General features: G+C 32.5%; 1 pseudogene; it reads left to right on the top strand.

Moving 5' to 3' along the window:
• Positions 1-1,361: 1,361 nt before the first annotated feature.
• LOC141492186 (large ribosomal subunit protein eL13 pseudogene) lies at positions 1,362-9,467 on the top strand (annotated as a pseudogene).
• The last annotated feature ends 10,663 nt before the right edge of the window (positions 9,468-20,130 follow it).

The raw sequence follows: 20,130 nt of genomic DNA, 5'->3' as shown, positions 1-20,130 counted from the left end.
TCTCTGTGAAATTAGAACTAATCCAAATTTGACAACTAGCTGTGTGACATTGAGCAGATCATTTAATCATGCTTGCCTCAGTTTCCTCATCTGTAAAATAAATTAGAGAAGGAAATAGTAAATCTCTCTAGCATCTTCGCTGAGAGAACACCATATGAGGTTACAAAGAGTAGGATGTGATTAAAATGAATGAACAAAATTTTAGTTGTTGATTTTTATTTTTTATTTTACATTTTACTTTATAATGTACTAGCTATTTCCTAATTCAGTGTCATGCCTCAATTTGACAAGTAAGTCTGTCCTTCATCACATCATTCAAAATATCTGATATAAACATTAAATAGTATAGGATCGAGGACATACATCACTCTTAAATTTCAGTAGAGACCTTCTCAAGGTCAACTTTTTTGAGATGTGATATTTATTCAATGCCATAATCACCAAACCAGTTCATCACCTTGCCCACATCTCTGACTATTTCCCAGAAGAGAACAAGAGGTTTTAAAAGTTGAAGTTCTCTTCTCCAATAACAGAAATTGAAATTTTTTCTTAGATTTTTGGACTGGTTTCCCTTGTGATCTTCTATATTGAACAGAGAAACATCTTATGGTTCATGCTACTTAGCATCCCTGTAACCATGTCAGAGAAGGGAGAAAGCATTAATATCGGACCTCATTCTGAGCTTTAAAACATAACTTTAGGGGCAGCTAGGTGTTGTAGTGGATAAAGCACCGGCCCTGGAGTCAGGAGTACCTGGGTTCAAATCCGGTCTCAGACACTTAATATTTACCTAACTGTGTGGCCTTGGGCAAGCCACTTAACCCCATTTGCCTTGCAAAAAAAACCAAAAAACAAAACATAACCTTATTTAACTATATTCAGTTCTCTTATTCCACAAAAAATTTCAAGAATACACTTGTTGCATATATTTTATTTTATTCTACACTTTTTTGCAAGAGTAATATTTGGACTTGGTAACAATTACAATGATAATTGTTTTTTAAAACATCATTTAATTATGATATGTGTAAAATTCATGTATTTTGCCCAATAACTTGGTACAACTTCTTTATATTCCTTATTTAAATTTAATTATTATTTTTGTATTATTATTAAATTTTTATTAATGTCTTCTGTGTACTGTCTTGATTGTCTAATGTTATATCATTTTCCCCTTGGAGGCAGATGTTCTGATCTTATTACCTATTTCAAATTGAGTAAAAATACATTTTTAAAAAAGAAATTCTACCATTGTCACTTTGATGCCTAAAGCATGTAAGTTATAGAGTTGCTCATAAAACCCAGTAAAGAAATGGTGAATGTTCTGTAAATCAGCTTTAAGGTCATCTCCTTTATCCTTGATGACGGGAATTGCTCTTGGCTCTAAGATTGCTGCAAGCAGACGTGCTAGCAGTTTTCCAAGCTTGTTGCCTGATAATGCATTTTACTTTAGAGACTTGTGTCTCTCACTCATCTTCCAAAGTATCAAATCTGATGTTTCAACTTTTACAAGTCTTTTCAGTTTTTGTCATTGCTATTTTTTCTATCAAAGGAATTGATTTCAATTTTTTAACCATTTTCTTTACCTATTTTTAGTGTTAAACCAGGTACTGAAATTGATTTGTACAGATTCTAACATAATGCAATAAATAAGATAATGAAACACGTTTGATAATTATACGATTGATGAGATATTAAAAATGTTTAGATGACTATTGTATTATGCCTGTCAGTCTTGGGAAAAGGGTTTAAAAAGTAGAAAATTCATTAGTTTCATGTATGTATAAGTAAGCGATAAATAATTTAATAACAATTTATGAATGCATAAAGAACAGAGCAGATATTAACATATTTCATTACAAATATGTGGAGAAATAATTGTTAATCATGGCCAAATATTCATATAAGGCTTTAAGATTTAGAAAGCAATTTACAAAAAGTATATCATTTGTTCTCATATTAACCCTATTGTTACCCTCATTTTACAGATGAGGAAACTGAGACTGATAGAGGCTAAGCAACTTTCTCTGGTACACAGCTAGAAAGTGATCTGTAGCAGTATTTGAATGCAGGAGTTCTTGACCTGTTTTCTATTCACTATGGCACTTACATATCCAGAGTGATAGAAAAATTGCTCTGTCGTCTCTTTCTCCAGTCTTTCCTTTAACTGTCATTTATCCCAGAATTATAGCATCATAAATTTAATAACAGAAGACTTTTAGGTACTCAAGTACAATTTCTTAATTTTACAATTGAGGAAAACTGAGACCTAGAGAAGTTTAGTGACTGTGCCTTTAACAAGGTTATAGAAATAGTTAATAGATTCAGGATCTGAATCCTTTCTCTTTATAATAGCAAACAATCCACTCCCCTGACATCAAAGTGTCATATTGTATATTCCGTGTTACAGATAAAATCATTTTAAATAATAATATATTTGAAGCTACTTCCTTGTCTTCCGTACCTCCCCCTCCCCACATACCGTAAAACTTTCATCACATAACTTATTTTATTGCTGGCAAACAGTTTTGAATTTATGGTTATGTGGGGGGGATAGATATGACTCCTATCTACCAGCCCTAGAATATCTAGATTATGGGGAATTATTTGCAAAAGAAATCAAGAAGTTAGGCTATCTGAGTTAGGAAAGCTAAATACAGAAAGCATTTCTATAGTCATCTATAGGAACAGAGAAGGATAGCCTATGGTGAGGCACTTCAGATGCAAATTAATTTAGATAGTGTGTGTTTTTTATTAATCTGGCAGAGTCAGATACTCCATAAGGACAAGAAAAGTAAAGGAATGTCTGATTATTTCTCTGTTTCCTAGCAAACAGTTTTCATGGAAAATTCTGAGACTCCAATTCTGCTTCCCTTATTTATGGAAAAGTCCCTGCAAATATTTTAATTGGTAAAGAGCTAGCCATGCTTCATCAATAGCAAATTATTAATTGAATAAGTGTGAACAAATTTGGTATGTCACCTGGTAATATTCTCTGTTATTCTTACTTTCTTAGTAAACTGGTCTCAGATTAGAATATTCCAGTTCAGTCAGTTGCAAAGCTCAACATAACCGATGAATTATATCAACTAGTTTTATATTAAACTTTTCCCAACTGGTTTCTCACATTGATGACTAATATTCCACAATAATAATTCTGTCTTTGAACAAGATAAGATGAGATGAATTAACTACACCCTTCCTAAGGCCCAGAGGAATGAGCAGAAGATTCTTGCAAGGAGTGAGTTCACTTGATTCCAAACTCTTGAAGCATCAACAACTCACTTGAGCTAAGATAAGAATCACTATGACCACAGTGACTCCCAGAAGAAAAGTAAACTGTCTTGTTTATTATATTTTATTCTATTAGGTGCTATGATACCGAAGTAATATAAGTGGAATAACTACTGGCATGTGCCTGCTATTTGTATTTACCTATTAAAATTATTTTAGGGCTTCTTTCTCATATGTGTTATTATGATCTTTCAATGTATAGTACAAGAATAAACATCTGTTCAAATTGGAATTGAACAGTTTGGTGCAGTGGATGGAGCGCTGGCCTCAGGAATACCTGAGTTTAAATTCAGCATCAGTCACTTAATAATTGCCTAGCTGTGTGATCTTGGGCAAGTCACATAACTCCATTGCCTTAAATAAAAGATAAAATTAAAAAAAATTGAAATGTATCTCATCATTCTTAATTGACAACAAGTTAATTTTGTCATCAAAGAAGACTTTCAACTCATTTTTGGTCAATCAGGGATAGGGATAAAGCAGAGGTCTTTGATTTTACTGTCATTAAGAATTCAAAGGTAAGGAAAGTTTGTGCTGTTTTCTAATAGACCTGTGACTTCATTTATAAGCTTGAGGATTCTCTCACTCCATTTGTCTCAGAATGTCACCAAAGTCATTGAGAGTTTTATGATTTCTCCAGTTACATGTGACCTTTGAAGTCAAAGATGGAATGGTAATTAGTAAAATTTTACAAAGTTAGTCCAGAAAACTCTTCTGTAGTCATCTATAGAAACAGAGGATAAAGAATTTATAGTGTGGCACTTCAGATGCATATTAATTTAGATAGTTTTTGCTTTTACTAATCTAGCAAGTGATTTGAGTCATATGGAGTTAGTAACTAAGAGGAATACAACCTACTCTTCTTCTCAAAAATAAAGATTTAAAAAAATATTGTAAAGGTTAGGGAGTCAATGAAACAAAGAAGGTTCTATACACACCGTAATTTTCCTGCTGCACTTTTTGCAATAGGAAAAAATTGGAAACAAGGCAGCTGCTCTCACATGGCAAATGGTTAAACAGATTGTATATAATGAATATAATTGTATATTACTTTACTGTAATTAATAATGAAAAATACAGAGCAAAACCAGGAAAATATTTTCTCCATTGCAGAGATCACAAAAATTGTCCCTGATTGTTGCACTTGAGCAAGTCCATCAAGGTCACCCCCATGTTGCTGTTAGGTGTAAATTGTTTTTCTGGTTCTGATCATCTTGATCAGTATCAGTTCATGCAAATCCTTCCATGCTTCCCTGAATTCTCATCCTTCCTGGTTTCTAATAGAACAATAGTTAAACAAATCATTATTAAGGGGGCAGTTAGGTGGTGCTTTGGATAGAGCCCCGGCTCTGGAGTCAGGAGAATCTGAGTCTCAGACACTTAATAATTGCCTATCGATGTGACCTTGGGCAAGTCACTTCACCCCATTGCCTTAAATAAATAATATTAAAAAACAAATAATTATTAATCATCTATGCTATACAAAGCACTATATTAATTACTGTGGGAAACATAGCATGTCAAAATTAAAGTCTCTGCTCTCAAGGTGACAATCTAATGGAAGACTCATATAAGCAATTTTGTACATACAAGGCACAGACAGGTTAGATCAAGTATATTCAACTGTGGGAAGGAGCTAGAATCAAAGATAATTGAGAAAGGATTTCTGTAGAAGGTGGGATTCTGACTGGGACTTCAAGAAATCCAGGAAATAGAGATAAGGAACAAGCACATTCTAGACAGGAGACAGAGAATAAAACTGTCCATGGTTAAAAAAAATATTGTTTGAAGAACACCAGATAGAGGATAGGTTAAATACATTACCTTAAACTTTAAACTCTTTTATGATCACTTTTGCCAATATTTTTATTTATTTTTGAATTACTTTGTTAGAAATATGTTTCTCTGGGAAGAGTCAGAAGAAGAGTCAGGATCATCTCAGTGATGTAAATGAAAACGAACCTTATTTAAGAAAATATAAGGGAGGTCTGGCTCCTTTATTACAAATAAAGAATCTCTGTTCTCCATTACAGATACAGAGATCTTCTCAGAACGGCTTCACAGTGATTGTCCATTTAATTTTCTATTCTCCTAAAATAGAGATAAAAGGCTGAAAGTCACAAATATTGCTTTCATATTCCTTGCTTTAAGATAAACTTTAAAATTATACTGAATAAGGGGGACAACTAGGTGGTACAGTTCATAGAGCACTGGCCCTGAAGTCAGGAGGACCTGAGTTCAAATCTAACTTCTGACACTTAATATTGGCCTAGCTGTGGACAATGGGCAAGTCACCTAACCTCATTACCTTAAGAAAATATTTTTTTAATATGGTAAAAAGGATTTTTGAATTTAATGGAAAGTAGCAAAAAAAAATCTAGAGGGTATTATAAATCAGCACAATACACATTCAAAGAGACCTCTTTATTTCACCTATTTCAAAAAATAACAAAAACAAAAGCAAAGCTAAAGTCTATTGAATGAATTGTTTTAAAAACCAAGCCAGGAGTTGGGGAAAATACAGTGCTTGTTTTGCATCTTCTGATAACCCTATTCAGTTATCTATTTCTAAATCTTTATCACATCACTGCTTTCCTTTTTCCTTTTTTCTTAATCTGAATGAAAGAGTGGGTGTCTTTAAGAACTTCCTCTTCTATTTACTTCATTTATAATAAGGCGAGTGAAAATAGTGTACAACAGTATATAAATAAAAAAATTATTTTCAGGAATGAATATGGTAATGGAATGAAAGGATGATCTGTATTCAGAAGAAGAAAATTAAAATTCCAGTTCAGATCCTTCTTAGGTAAACAGCTGAGTGTTGATCACTCAAACTCTTTGTCTTTATTTCCTCATTTAAAAATTGGACTTTATAAGGTTGTTAGATTATAGTTGTTATATGCAATCAACTCGTATCACTATGGACAGAGTAATTAACCATAAAAATATAGCTCTCCTGTAAAGAATATTCATTGAGCAGCTATTGTGTATTAAGAACTATTCATGGCACAGGAGATGTTAGGAAATTTTGAAAAGAAATGATCCTTGTCCCAAAGAAGTTTTGTCTGTCACTAAGAAGTGTGGCTCTCAGATTCAAAAGAAAGATGAAACTATAGATATTGACTTAGTTATCAGCATAAGTTGTGGGAGCAGAATTGCCAAAGGAGAGAATTTTCAGAGAAAAATAAAAAGATTAAGAACAAGTTCAAAGAGTGAAAAAGATACCAACCCAGATGGCTATGCTACAAATTACCCTCATTAACATGCTTTAAAGATTTATGAAACAAAGTAATATGTGAAATTTAAGAAATAAGTTCATTAAATCTAAAGGAAAGGGTGTTAAATTCATGGTGGAGGATTTACTTGAACTAAGCTCTAAAGGATGTAAAAAATTCTAAAGAAAAAAGATGGGGAGAGTAATAATGTAGCATTTTCAGAAGCAAGAGATTTGCCTAATTTGTCTATCATGCTGGAAGCATAGGGGAACTAATTTGAGATAAAACTAAAAAATAAAAGGGCAAATGGTAGTAGATTGTGGAAAGTCAAATGAAAGACAAAGGAGTTAGGACTTTGGATGAAAATGTAATCAACAATGATCAGAGAGTGATTTAATTAGGTACTACTACTATTAATCCCATTTCTTTTCTTTTTCTTCTTCCACCTTTTTTTCATTTTTTAAAGTAATAATAAGAAGAGAAGGGAAATTATAAAGCATATGGTGGGGAGGAATAAAATTAACTACCACAGCTGAATATGAATGATGTAACCTGACCCCAAAATTGTAGAAATATTTTAGAATGAATTAGAAAACAGAAACTAATTATATGAGTTTAGGGGATAGATAAGCTTGACTTTTGACAAAGACAATATGATACTATAGTAAGACATTCAGCTGCAGTTAGCCTGTAATCACTAGGAAGTGTGGCTCTCAGATTCAAAAGGGAAGATGAAACTGTAGATATTGACTTAAGAGTTATCAGCATAAGCTGTGGGAACAGAATTGCCAAAGGAGAGAATTTTCAGAGAAAATAAAAAGATTAGGATCAAGGACAGTCCATGAGGAACAACTATATTAAAAGTCAGCAGGAAGATGAAAGATAGGTGAGACTGCTTCATTTAAATTCAATTCACATACAGATTAAGACATCACTCTATGATTACATTTGAAAATGAAGAATCAAAAGCAAAACACAAATAAATAAATAAAATTGTGAACACCAAATGCATAGTCAGTTTCTTAAAATCCTCTTTCTTAGCCTACTCTTTTCTTTTTATTATTAATTTTTTTATTATTTACTTGCATCCATTTGTACATGCATATCTCCAAATTACAAAATTTCCCCTCTGAACCTAATCTTTTTAATAACAGTTGTGGCTATTCCTTATTGTTAGAGATGTGTGACAACTGAAAGAATTTGAGAGATGTAGTGTTGGTAATTTAATAATTTTATTCATCAGACCAGTACATCATTAATAAAAGGATTTTCATTGGACTAGCTCTCTTAGATAAAAGACCATCTTGACACTGGGCTCAAGGTTATTATGTTCTTTTTTTTAAGAGAGGAAGCAATGAACTCTGATTGATTAACACAATGAGTAGTGGGTTATATAAAAATGAAGGACCTAGAGTAGTATCAAGACCCCTTTGGATAGAGAAAATATGGCTATACTCAGACTAACCCCTACATTAGCTCATCTACTCAAAGAATATATGCCCCACTCAAACCGTGTTGGACTCTTGAACAAGAAAACTAGTTCAGTTTCATTTATCAGTACTATAAGTTCAAGAGATAGACTTTTTAAATCAGAATTTTAGAAAAAAAAGGGGTAGAATCTGGATTTCCAGAAATTATTGGCTATTAGTAATCATTTCTCTCAGATGAAAATCTGCATTTCTGAAATGTCATATTTATCAATATTTTTGTATCTCTCATTTGTCTTTTCTAATTAAAATATTATGACTTTTGTTTTCACTTTTATTGCCTTTTAACTTTAATTAGCGTATCAGTTTCATTTAATTGTAGATGACAAATCTATTAGGCCTCTTCATGCCATGTACAAAAATAATAAACCTGAATTTTAAAAATGAATCCCTTAGAATTATGTCTTTCTTTTAAAAAAGAATTAGTAATCAAATTGGTAATAAAAGAATTAGTAATCAATCTCTTAAGCTCCCACCCCATACTAGTTATTGTGCTAAGTACTGCAATATGTACCTAAGTGTTACAATTTGAATGCCACCTTGTTAAAGTTAATTTCTGGAAAATGAACTATATTTTCGCGTTTTCCTTGTCATCAATGGAGTGAAGAAGAGTGTGGATTTTCTCCTATTTCTTTTTTTAATGATGTTTTCAGCACTGTTGTCAGATACCTTTGGAGGAAGAAAAGAGGATCAAGGTCAACTACTTCACAGTTGGTAAATTATTTAACTTGGAACAAAAAGCAAATACAAGAAATCATCACTATCCCAGCGTGCTTCGGGCCGCAGCTTTCCTTTCCACGCGGCTGAGGTACCAGTGAGGAGGGCTTTAAGTAGGCATTGGTGCCCAGCCGAAATGGCATGATTTTGAAGCCCCATTTTCACAAAGACTGGCAAAGACGAGTAGCCACATGGTTTAATCAGCCAGCCAGGAAGATCAGAAGGCAGAAGGTCCATCTAGCAAAAGCCCGTCGAATTGCTCCTCGCCCTGCATCTGGTTCTATTCAACCCATTGTTAGATGCCCCACTGTCCGATACCATACCAGTGTACGTGCTGGCAGAGGCTTCAGCTTGAATGAACTTCGGGTGGCTGGAATTCATAAAAAAAGTGGCCCGAACCATTGGTATCTCTGTGGACCTTCATCGCCGAAATAAGTCTACAGTCTCTTCAGGCAAATGTGCAGCGACTGAAAGAATATCTTTCCAAACTGATCCTCTTCCCAAGGAAACCCTCTGCACCCAAGAAGGGTGACAGCTCTGCTGAAGAACTCAAATTGGCATCTCAGCTTACAGGACCAGTTATGCGCATCAGAAATGTCTACAAGAAAGAGAAAGCTCGTGTCATTAGAAGAATTTCAAGGCATTTGCCAGGCTTCGTATGGCCAGGGCCAATGCCCGTCTCTTTGGAATCTGTGTTAAGCGAGTCAAGGAGGCTGCAGAGCAAGATGTGGAGAAGAAAAAGTAAACAGCTTCTGAGAACTTTAATTAATAAAACAATTTTTAAAAAAGCAACTACAAGTCAAGACCAAAAGGAAGGAGAATTTGTGCATGATTGTTTTGTCAAGTGCTATTCATTCAGTGCAGTCTGTGAGGCTGAGATGAGACCAAGAAAACAAGTTCTCCAACAGTCAACACCATACCATTCATATGTAGAAATATTGGTTACAGTAAATGGAGAAATTTTGAGTGTTGTGGTTTTGTTCACTTATCTTGGCTGTATACTTTTCAGGGATGTACCTCTAGATAATGAGGATGATTCTTTGAAAGAAAGTGTGAGAGTGAAAAGGATTAGACTACCTATAAAACTGAAGGTCTACAAAGTCCTTGTACTAACTTTATTGTTGTATGCCTTTGAAATCTGGACAGTCTACAAGCACCACTGGAAGAAACTGAACTGCTTCCATTTGAATTAGGAAAATTCTGAAGATCACTAAGCAAGATAAGGTATTGGAAACAAAGGTCATTTCTTAACCTGGCTATGTTTTCAAAATACCAGATGCACATTTATCTAAAATACTATTCAATGGAGAACTCATACAAGGTAAGAACTCACATACAAGTCAGAAGAAGTGATTCAAGAGGATAGCCAAGTGGCAAAGTGATTAGGGTACCAGCCCTAGAATCAGAATAACCTGAGTTTGAATCTGGACTGAAATACTTGTCACTTACTAAACATGTTACCCTGGATAAGTCACTAAACCCCAATTACCAAAAAAAGTGATTTAGAAAAAAGAAGAAAGAATGGAGAAGGAAAAGTAGAGGAAGTAGAGGAAGTAGAAGAAGAAGTAGTAGTAGTAGTAGTAGTAGTAGTAGTAGTAGTAGTAGTAGTAGTAGTAGTAGAAGAAGAAGAAGAAGAAGAAGAAGAAGAAGAAGAAGAAGGATGAGAAGGAGGAGGAGGAGGAGAAGTGAAGAAGAAAGCCACAAGAATATTTTCTCAAAAATCTCTTTGAAAAAGATTGTAATTGATTATATGTCTTGGGAGACATTGTTAAAAGACTGCCCATCATGACATACCTGCATCAAAGAAGATGTACTATAAGCAAAGCATAATTGTAGTAGATTAAAAAATGATATTTCCATACTTAGAGACAACACTAAATGTTCCTATGAACTGTTTGTGCCTTATCTGTATTACAGCCTTCTGAGCTCACAATGTTCTGATGAACCATAGTTGGACATTAATATGCTTTTATTCAAATATAGTGAGGTCATTTTGTTCCTCTTTGAGAACAAAGGGCATCAATCAATCAACTAAAGTTATGATGATTTTCAAAACATTTTTGCTTTGTTTTTGTTTTTGTTTCTTTGTTTTAGACTACTCTTATGATTTCATTAGTGTCATAGGTTCAGGTAAACTGAACAGCCTCAACCAATTCAGAGTGTCCCCTTCTATAAAATGTGTAATTTTAGACACTTTCCTAGGACAATTAAAAGTTTCACAAACATTTATTAAGGGTCTAATCTTTGCCTAAATAAGTACTACTAATAATAATAATGAAAATAATAATAATAATAATTAGGTGAGGTTGTAAGATTAATGACAGGAAGGATGATGGAGCTCTCAATAGTAGAAAGAAAGTTAGGAAGAAGGAAATATTTATGGATGTGTTTGATATCAGTGAGTTCAATTTGAGGTATGTTGAATTTAAGAGATCAAAAGCTAGATGTCCAATAGACAGTAAGTGCAGTAAGTGAAATGAGACTAGAGTTTAAGACAAAATTTAAGGTTATATAAATGTAAATAGCAACTATTAGTATAGAGATGATGTAGAATTCATAGTTGGTAATAAAAGCTTCAAGGAAAATAGTACAGTGTGAGAACAAAAGAAAGCCCAGGGACCTATATAGTTGGTGGGCACCATTTGCATGAAGATCCAACAAAGAAGAGTAGAAAGAAGGGTCTGGATATATGGAGAAAGATGAATGATATTGCCATGAAAACCCAGAGAAAAGAGAGTAAGGAAAAGGGAGCGATATTGCTCAAGACTGGAGAGAGGTTCAAGAAGGATGAGTTGAGAAATTGTCATTAGCACTTGGAGAGGGGGGACCCCTGGGTGGCACTGTGGATAGAGCACTGGCCCTGGAGTCAGGAGGACCAGAGTTCAAATCCAGTCTCAAGCACATAATATTTACCTAGCTGTGTGACTTTGGGCAAGTCATTTAACCCCATTGCCTTGCAAAAGCCAGAACAAAAAAAAGTAAAGGTCATTAGATCTTGAAATTGAGGAATTATTGACAATTTAATGAAGATGGAAGCCAGATTACATCGATTTAAGAAAAGAATGAGGAAAAAGAAAGGTAGAGATAAAATGATTTCTCCAGTCTAACATAGACAGTAGGTCTTCCAAACTAAAACATTACTTCTCTATTTACTATACATTGCTGCATGTGTTTGCATCTCTGTATAATCATGCAAACCAAATGTTGCCATTCTTAGAGAAGCTAATATGAAAACTAATGAAATTTAGATGCAACCACACAAGAATATATTTAATAGTTATTCATGCTTTTTAAGTGAATACATTTAAATCAGTAAATATCTGAGAGAGGAGGAAAAGAAAAAAGAAAATGTATAGGAATTAACTAAGAATGAATAGGATATATATATATATATATATATATATATATATATAAAATCCCTATCCAAAGTATAACAAGACACATATTGCTTTGCTCCTGTGTTATTATTGCTTACCTTCTCTACAAAAAAGAATGAAGTGAAAAAGAAGGAAGACTGATAGGGGAAAAAAAGGAACATGGAAAACCAAGTCTTTACTACTTCTTGTGGAAAAAGAGAACAACAAAAGAGAAAAGAGTGTACTTTGGAAGTCCTGATTAGCTAATTCTAGGAAGTTGGCAAATAATTCAATTTAATTAGTGACAGTTACTTAGAGGATACCCTTCACAGACTAAATATTACTTTAAGTACTTACAAAATATAAGAATTTTTTCCTGAAATATTCTTATCTAAACTTTGAACTTTCATTAAATAAATTATGTTTTAAACTAATTTCATAGGTCAATTTACTTCTACCATAATGTAAAATTTATTTTTCTTTGATTTTAGCCTCTGGCTTGCTTTAAAACAAAAATAATAGCAATTATAATTTGTCCAATATCTTGGACTAACAAATGATTTGGAAATATTATGAGTCTATTATTTATCTTTTCTTTCTCTCTCAGTGCCGCTGATAAACAATATTAGATATATTGAACTTTATAACTTTTTAATTAGACAAATTTGACCAAAATTATATAAAAAGGCATGTACTGGACAAATTGAAATAATATTTTATATTGTATTTCCTAACAGTAAAATATTCACTTTAAGAATACTGCATGGATGCTGAAAAAGGATTACTTACTCCTAAAATATATGCCCTCAATTAACTTTGAAATTTAAATTCTCAGAAAATACCCTATCCTTTCACCTTATTTGGAAAAGACTTTTCTAAACTGATTCTCCACAAAGATCATATTTTAACTCTATATGAATTCATAAAATAAGAGAACCAATCTTATAGAGCAGTTTAAGTAGTTCATGAAATCATTGTGCATTTTTCCCCCTCAAAAATATTGATATTTGAACTGCCCTCTAAAGTACACCATAAATTTAATCAATAAGGTTTCCTTTTGACACATGAAAAATTATAAACCTGCATCTAGGTCAGAGAAGACACAATGACTTTTAGAAAAATAAATATTGTTTCAGGGTAGTCATTTGTAATCTCTTCCACTGTAGTACCATTCTGATGCCTCAGCAGAATATCATACACAGGTAGAATCTGGTTCTTAAAGCCATTATCAGCAGAGGAAAAGCTTTTGAAGATCTTATCATGACTTTGAGTTCTGGATTCAAATAAGGCTACTGCTCTGTGAAGACTAGCTAAGTTTGGAGAGTTACAAAAACTTGGGTTATTACATTTGCCTTCTATACGAATAAAGAAAAGATATTATAAGGACAGATAGGTGGTGCAGTGAATGGAGCACCTGCCCTGGAGTCAGGAGTACCTAAGTTCAAATCTGGCCTCAGACACTTAGCAAGTGCCTAGCTTTGTGACCTTGGGCAAGTCACTTAACTCCATTGTCTTAAATAAAGAGGAAAGAAAAAGCACTAAAATATGGATGTGGGGTATGATTTGCTTCAGTGATGAGAAGTTAAAACTGTTTTTTCTTTTGAAGAACTTATAGTCTTTGGATGGGAAACATTTTCCACTTAGTCCATTGGAGGACCCAATTTAATTATTATGAACAAATTAAAATTTTGACACAAAATTTCAGTGATAGAAAAAAAATCAAAATTCATTGCAAGCTTTATGGATAATGTTCATTGGGGCATCAGATTGCGACTTTAGAAGAATTTATTTAAATATATTTACACTATACAAACATACACCCACACCCCTATGATATATATATATATATATATATATATATATATATATATATTCTTTAAAAGATTTCCAAATGAGTGAATTATTACAAAATACTCTGCTGTGCATTCAAAACCCTTAATAACATAAGCCTCTCCTATTTTTTGGTCTTTTTCCATCTTTCTATCTGATACATACCCTTTAATTGATTGACACTCTCCTCCTGGTTGTTCCATGGACATATCATTTCATCTCTCAGTTCTAAGCATTTTAGCTGCCTTTCCCCTAACTCTTAAATATTCTCCATTCAGGATTATTTTACATGAGCTGCATGTGATCTTAAGGTACCATGTGCTGAAATTTGTCCAGAGAGTTTCTGTATATTTTAGCAAATATCACAGTCTACTATAGAAGTAGTTGCAAAGCAGTCACATGCAATGTGATCTCTTTTAAAAAGCATATTGAAGTAGAATTAATGGAAGTCATTCTAATAAACTACATTTAAAATTTGAATTTATCCAGTCTAAACTGAATTCAAGGTGTCACTTGTTTTTAATAATGTGAAAATATCTTTTCCCTTTCAAAAGCCAGACAATTCTAAATTATTACATTCAGAAATGAGGAATTCATCCACCATCATTTACTGTCCTCTATCATCTTCAGTTCTAATCTCTTCAAATAAAGGATGCATTACTACTACCTCTATTACACTTTTTGGATCACTCTAATTGGGATTCAGACCATGTCATTTTACTGAAAATCATGTTATTAAAATTTTTAATTGAGATTGTCCTATTCAATTCCTAAAGTAACTTTATTCTCCTTGTCATCTCATAAATACCAACTATATTTGAAACTATGTGCACCCATATCTTCAGAGCCCATTACAAACCCTCTTACATTACTCCATGACAATAATGATAACAATAATAATATCATTGGCAATTAAAATTATACATATTTTTCCCTTTGAAATCCACCCCCCCATACCACAGACCTTGTTGCAGCAACCTCTTCGCTGTGTTTTATCAACTTCAATCCAATAGTTTCATTTTTTTGGTGGGGCAGTGGGAAATAAATGATTTGCCCAATATCACATAGTTAATAATTACCAAGTATCTGATGTTGGATTTGAATGCAGGTCCTCCTGACTCTAGGGCCAGTGTCCTATCTAACACAACCTAGCTGGCCCCATAATAGTTTCAAAATAATTTAAGGAAGGACAACTCAGATTTCTCAAGATTAAACAAATCTGGATCTATTTTTACTTAAGTAAAATAGAAATCTATAAAGGATGTATCATTTTCATTATGGTGGGAAACTCTTGCCAATCACACAGATCTTAATTTGCTTAAGACTTCATAAATGTGGGTGTAGTGACAGAGAATGTGAAATACTGTGCTTCTCCTTTCTCATGGAGTAACATTTTAGAGCAATCCTTCACTTTTAATCTAAATTGGCAGATACTTCTAATGCCTATGTTTTAGGTCTCTTCTGTCTCAGATTTTATTTAACATTAACAAAAGGTTAATCTATCCTGTCTCATATATTTGAAGAAAGCAACAGTTTGGTCAATGAGGACATCCATTTGCCCTTCCCTGCTCAGTTAGGTGGCCCATTAGATAAAGTGTTGGACTCATCTTCCCCAGTTCAAATCTGACCTTAAACATATATTAGCTGTGTGACCCTGGACAAGTCACTTAATGCTCTTTGCATCATCCACATATCAGTAAACTGAACTGCACAAGGAAATGACAAATTATTCCAGTATCTTTGCAGAGTAATTCAGAGGGCTCACAAAAAATAGAAAATGTTTGAAACAAGTGCCTTTCCCTAGACCATAAGTCATTACATCCAAGACCAGTGCATTATTATCGGTTACCAGGATAATGTGTTTTTTATATATACTTTAAATATTTGTCAGAAATATTTCATATTCAGGCTCCCATATGATTCATTGTGAACCTCTTTTCTACATGAACTTTGACCTTATAATATATGTTGCCTTATGGATGAATTAATTATAGCCTTTTGAAAACAATACCAAACTAAAAATAGTGTAGGAAAGCTTAAAATTCATAATAAAGGATAAGTAATTTATGTATGGTAACGTAATATGTAAATACACATAAAATAATTTTAATCCAGGTCTTTTTGAACTGTTTACCTTTCAACTTACATGAATCACAATTTAAATTATATATTAAATTAACATCTATGTCAACCTAGATATCTCAAGACTACATATGCTTTGATGTGACTCTCTAAAATATCTTATTTATAAATCATGACAAAAATTATTTATATGAAATACTTATAAATGTGCTATACATGTTTCATCAGGTTTTTTTGAAATAAATTATTTAAAAAATATTTCTATATTAATATAATATAGAGGCTTCGATGTTTAATAAATACTTCAAATATTGTATTAGGAATATGGAACTCAAATTGTCCTCAATAAAAATTGCCCATTATCTGATCTCAACCTGACAAGATAAGCTGAAGTCTGAGTACCTCAATAGGTTAGAAAATGATGAGGTTTTAAAGTCTCTAGAGTTATTTTCCAGATGTCCAGTTCCTGGCATCTTGAAAATGCCATTTGAAATCCATTGTACAACCTGACACAGAACCTTCTTGGTTTGGAGGCTGATTTAAATGGAAGACTAGAGGTCTTTCTTTGGAGCCTCCACCCTGGTGCAGACATGCAGGCCATACATTGCTCCCTGAGACCCCAGAGGCTTGTTCCTGGAGTTCCCCAGTTCTATGAATCCACTCATAGGTGAAAAATGATTCTGGCAAGATAAGGCAGGTGATGACTGATTATGGAAAGATACTTATTGTCTCTTGAAATTTTATTGTGACTTCTGATTTTACAGGCATATAATCTTATAGAGACTTGTAATAATCTTACTGAAAATCTTCTGATTTGTGATTTTACATAGACTTTTGACTTTACTGAACTTAAGATTTTATGCACTTATAATCTGAGACTGATGGTCATTTATTTTCTGATCTAACCTAAAATTTAATTATAGCTATACTACCAATTGCTTTGCACCAGAATTATGAAATCTCATTTCATCTTCACAGTAACCCTGTAAGATAACTGCAAAGAATGTCATTATTTTTATTGAAATTGATACTGAGAGTTAAAATGTTTTGCCCTTGATATACACCTGGTGAGGATCAGACATCTTTTTAGGAAGTAAATGACTTTGCTGATTATAAAAGGTTCCATTCAGAAGCAAATCCATCATAGATATTTGCATTCAATACATATGTATTCAATTTTTAATGTTTGAAAGGACTAATGGGAAACAAAGTGATTTTATTCATAAAAGTCTCCAGAATGAAATCAAATACCTTCTTAGATTCCAAAATCAAGTGTAAAAAATACAAGAAAAATAATTTCTAAGTTTAACAAAAATTTAATTCTATCAAATGTTACCAACATTGAAAAGAGTCAATCCCCATGAAAACTACTGGAGAGAGATTTAAATTTCCACTAAATTACATATTGTATATTATATATCATATATTATACCCACATATATGAATAAAATCTATAGAACAATTTTTGATATGATACTTTAAATCTCATTTCTTTTTGCTGAAGTCAACTAAGTAAATTATAGTATGACAGTGTCACTACCATGTCATTTATGAAGGAAATAACTGTAGAGAATGTTTATAGAATTGCAATTGGAAGGGACTAAAAAGATCATCTTATTTGACCATCTCATTTTACATATGAGGAAACTAAGGGCCTTAGCAGTAGTGAATTGCTTAAAGTTACCTGCCTAGCAAATGATAGAATCTTTCTTTGAATCTAAAGTATATTAAAAAAAAAAGTCCAGTGTGTTCTTCCCATAACATTGTTTTTTAAAGGATTTTAGGGATTGTAAGTGTGTCTCTCTTTCTGCCTTGCTCCTAAGAAATTTTCAGGCAAATGCCATTTTCGACAAAACATAAACCATGATATCAATGATATAAGGAATGTTTTATCTTTTTCAAGATTTCAAAGGTGTTAGTTCATTTTTTAAAAATATACAACATTCAAATTTAAGCCAAAAAAACAGGTGTGATTTCAAGATTTCTGACATCAAGATAACTTCATCTAGTAAATCATTCCTTCATGTTCACTAAGGGACCATCTATTACCCTGGTTATAATATTTGCAGGTGTTTCATACATTGAATTAAAGAATCAGGATTAGTAAACATATGTTTTCTACATGTTCAAATATCATCACCAACATTTTAAAGGTTGGAGTGACATTTTAAAAATGATTCCTCTGAAAAGTTGACAGTGATGTACTTTAATATGAAAATTAATGGAAGTACTAAAAGTGACTCTACTTTTTAAATATGGGTTATTAAACTTTTTAAACCTTTTTCCTTTGCAAATCATTTTTATTTTACATTAACATCACTGAAAGAATGATGGCACCTTCACATAAAATATTTTAATACTTTTTAATTTAGCACATTTGATTAAAATGGAAGCTGAAAACTTTATTATAGGTTACTCCTTGAAGAAATACTGTACTTCTAATTAGTTTCAGATTGTATATTAGATATGTCTGCTTACAGAATGATTTTTCCCCAATATTACATCTTGGGAAATGATTAAAACTTTGTCTTTATTAAATAAAAGTTTAAGAATTTCTTTATTTTATATAAAATTCAAATATAAATTTTAAAAAATAATAAAGGCCAAAGGCATTGCAAAACTAACATAAATGAGAGTATTTGTATGAATTTACTTTTATAATTCTTACTTGATGACTCATCAAGATATTGAAGCATTCCTGTATTTTTGACTAGAAAGACTTTAAGACTGAACCTAGTATTGAGTCAAGGATGAAATAAGCTATACTTAAAGATAATTCTCAACAAAGAAAAATATTTTCAGTCAAAGCTATCATTGAGGACTATAAAGCATAGGGTAGAGGAAGGTTAAGGCATAGACACTATGTTGAAATTTATCAAGTATTAGAGAAATGGAGTAATTCTTATAGTCCTATTTATAGGCATATAAACCTTCATTTTCAACCCTGGTTCCCAACAAAGGAACAACTGAACTGTGATCTTTCTAAATTTCTTAAGTTGAAGAAAAAGTCTAACATATATTTTTGTGATATAAAATCAGAGTTAAATTATTTGTGATTAATAACCCCCAATGCCAAAACACTAGAAGTGTCTTGAAGATGATAGTTTGAGAATTTGAGAAGTATATTTCATTACTGAAAATTGAATTCCACCATTTTAAACATTTAGAATATTAGGGGTTTGATATCTAAACCGATGTCTTCAGCAAATCACTGGTACAGATATCCCCTTCACAAACAATCAGTCCTTAATTAAAGGGAGCCCACATTTTTCCAGTTCATTGAGAAACCAAAAAATGCAGTAAATATTTTTTAATGAATGAGTCTTCTGTTTCTGTTTCTGATTTCACTGGGGTATATTTCTAAAATGATTTCCAGAGTGTTTGAATTAAATAATATGGCTGGACATCCTAATATTTTTATGCCATTGCTGACTTCATCCATTTAAACCTTTGCCAAGATTATGGGAATTAGTTAGAACTTCAGAGCTCTTTTAATTTACATTTTCCTTATTGTTAGGGATTTTATGTATATACTTTAAATGACTATTTATAGTATGTGTTTTTTTTTTTCTTTTTAGAGCATCCTGTTCAATGAACAAAAGACAAAGGAAGGACATTCAATAAGAAACATAATTGAAAATTTTGAAAGCATCAGCAATGGTGGATTTAGCTCCTCTCAGCACTGACCAAGGACAATATTAGAAGATTTGGGACAGAAAATGCCTTCCACAAACAAACTGGAGTCTGAATGCAGATGAAAACATACGAGTTTCATTTTTTAAAATGTGTTTATTATTTTATGTTTTGTTTTTTCCTCATTTTCCCTTTAATTCTGATTCTTCTGTAATAAGATAACTGATATGGAAATATATTAAACATTATTATCCAGGATTAGATAGGTCGTACAGTGGATAGAGCACTGACCCTGGAGTCAGGAGTATCTGAGTTCAAATGTGGCCTCAGACACTTAATAATTATCTAGCTGTGTGGCCTTGGGCAAGCCACTTAACCCCATTTGCCTTGCAAAAAAACCTAAAAAAAACCAACATTATTATCTATATATAATCCATATCAGATTACTTTCTATCATGGGGAGGGGGAGGTTTAATAAGGGAAGCAAAAAATGTGAAATTCATCTTTTCATCAATT

This window comes from Macrotis lagotis, chromosome 6, assembly GCF_037893015.1.
Source record: "Macrotis lagotis isolate mMagLag1 chromosome 6, bilby.v1.9.chrom.fasta, whole genome shotgun sequence".
Classification (NCBI taxonomy): Eukaryota; Metazoa; Chordata; class Mammalia; order Peramelemorphia; family Peramelidae; genus Macrotis; species Macrotis lagotis.
The sequence above is the reverse complement of the archived record's forward strand: the minus strand, read 5'-3'. Positions and strand labels throughout refer to the sequence as shown.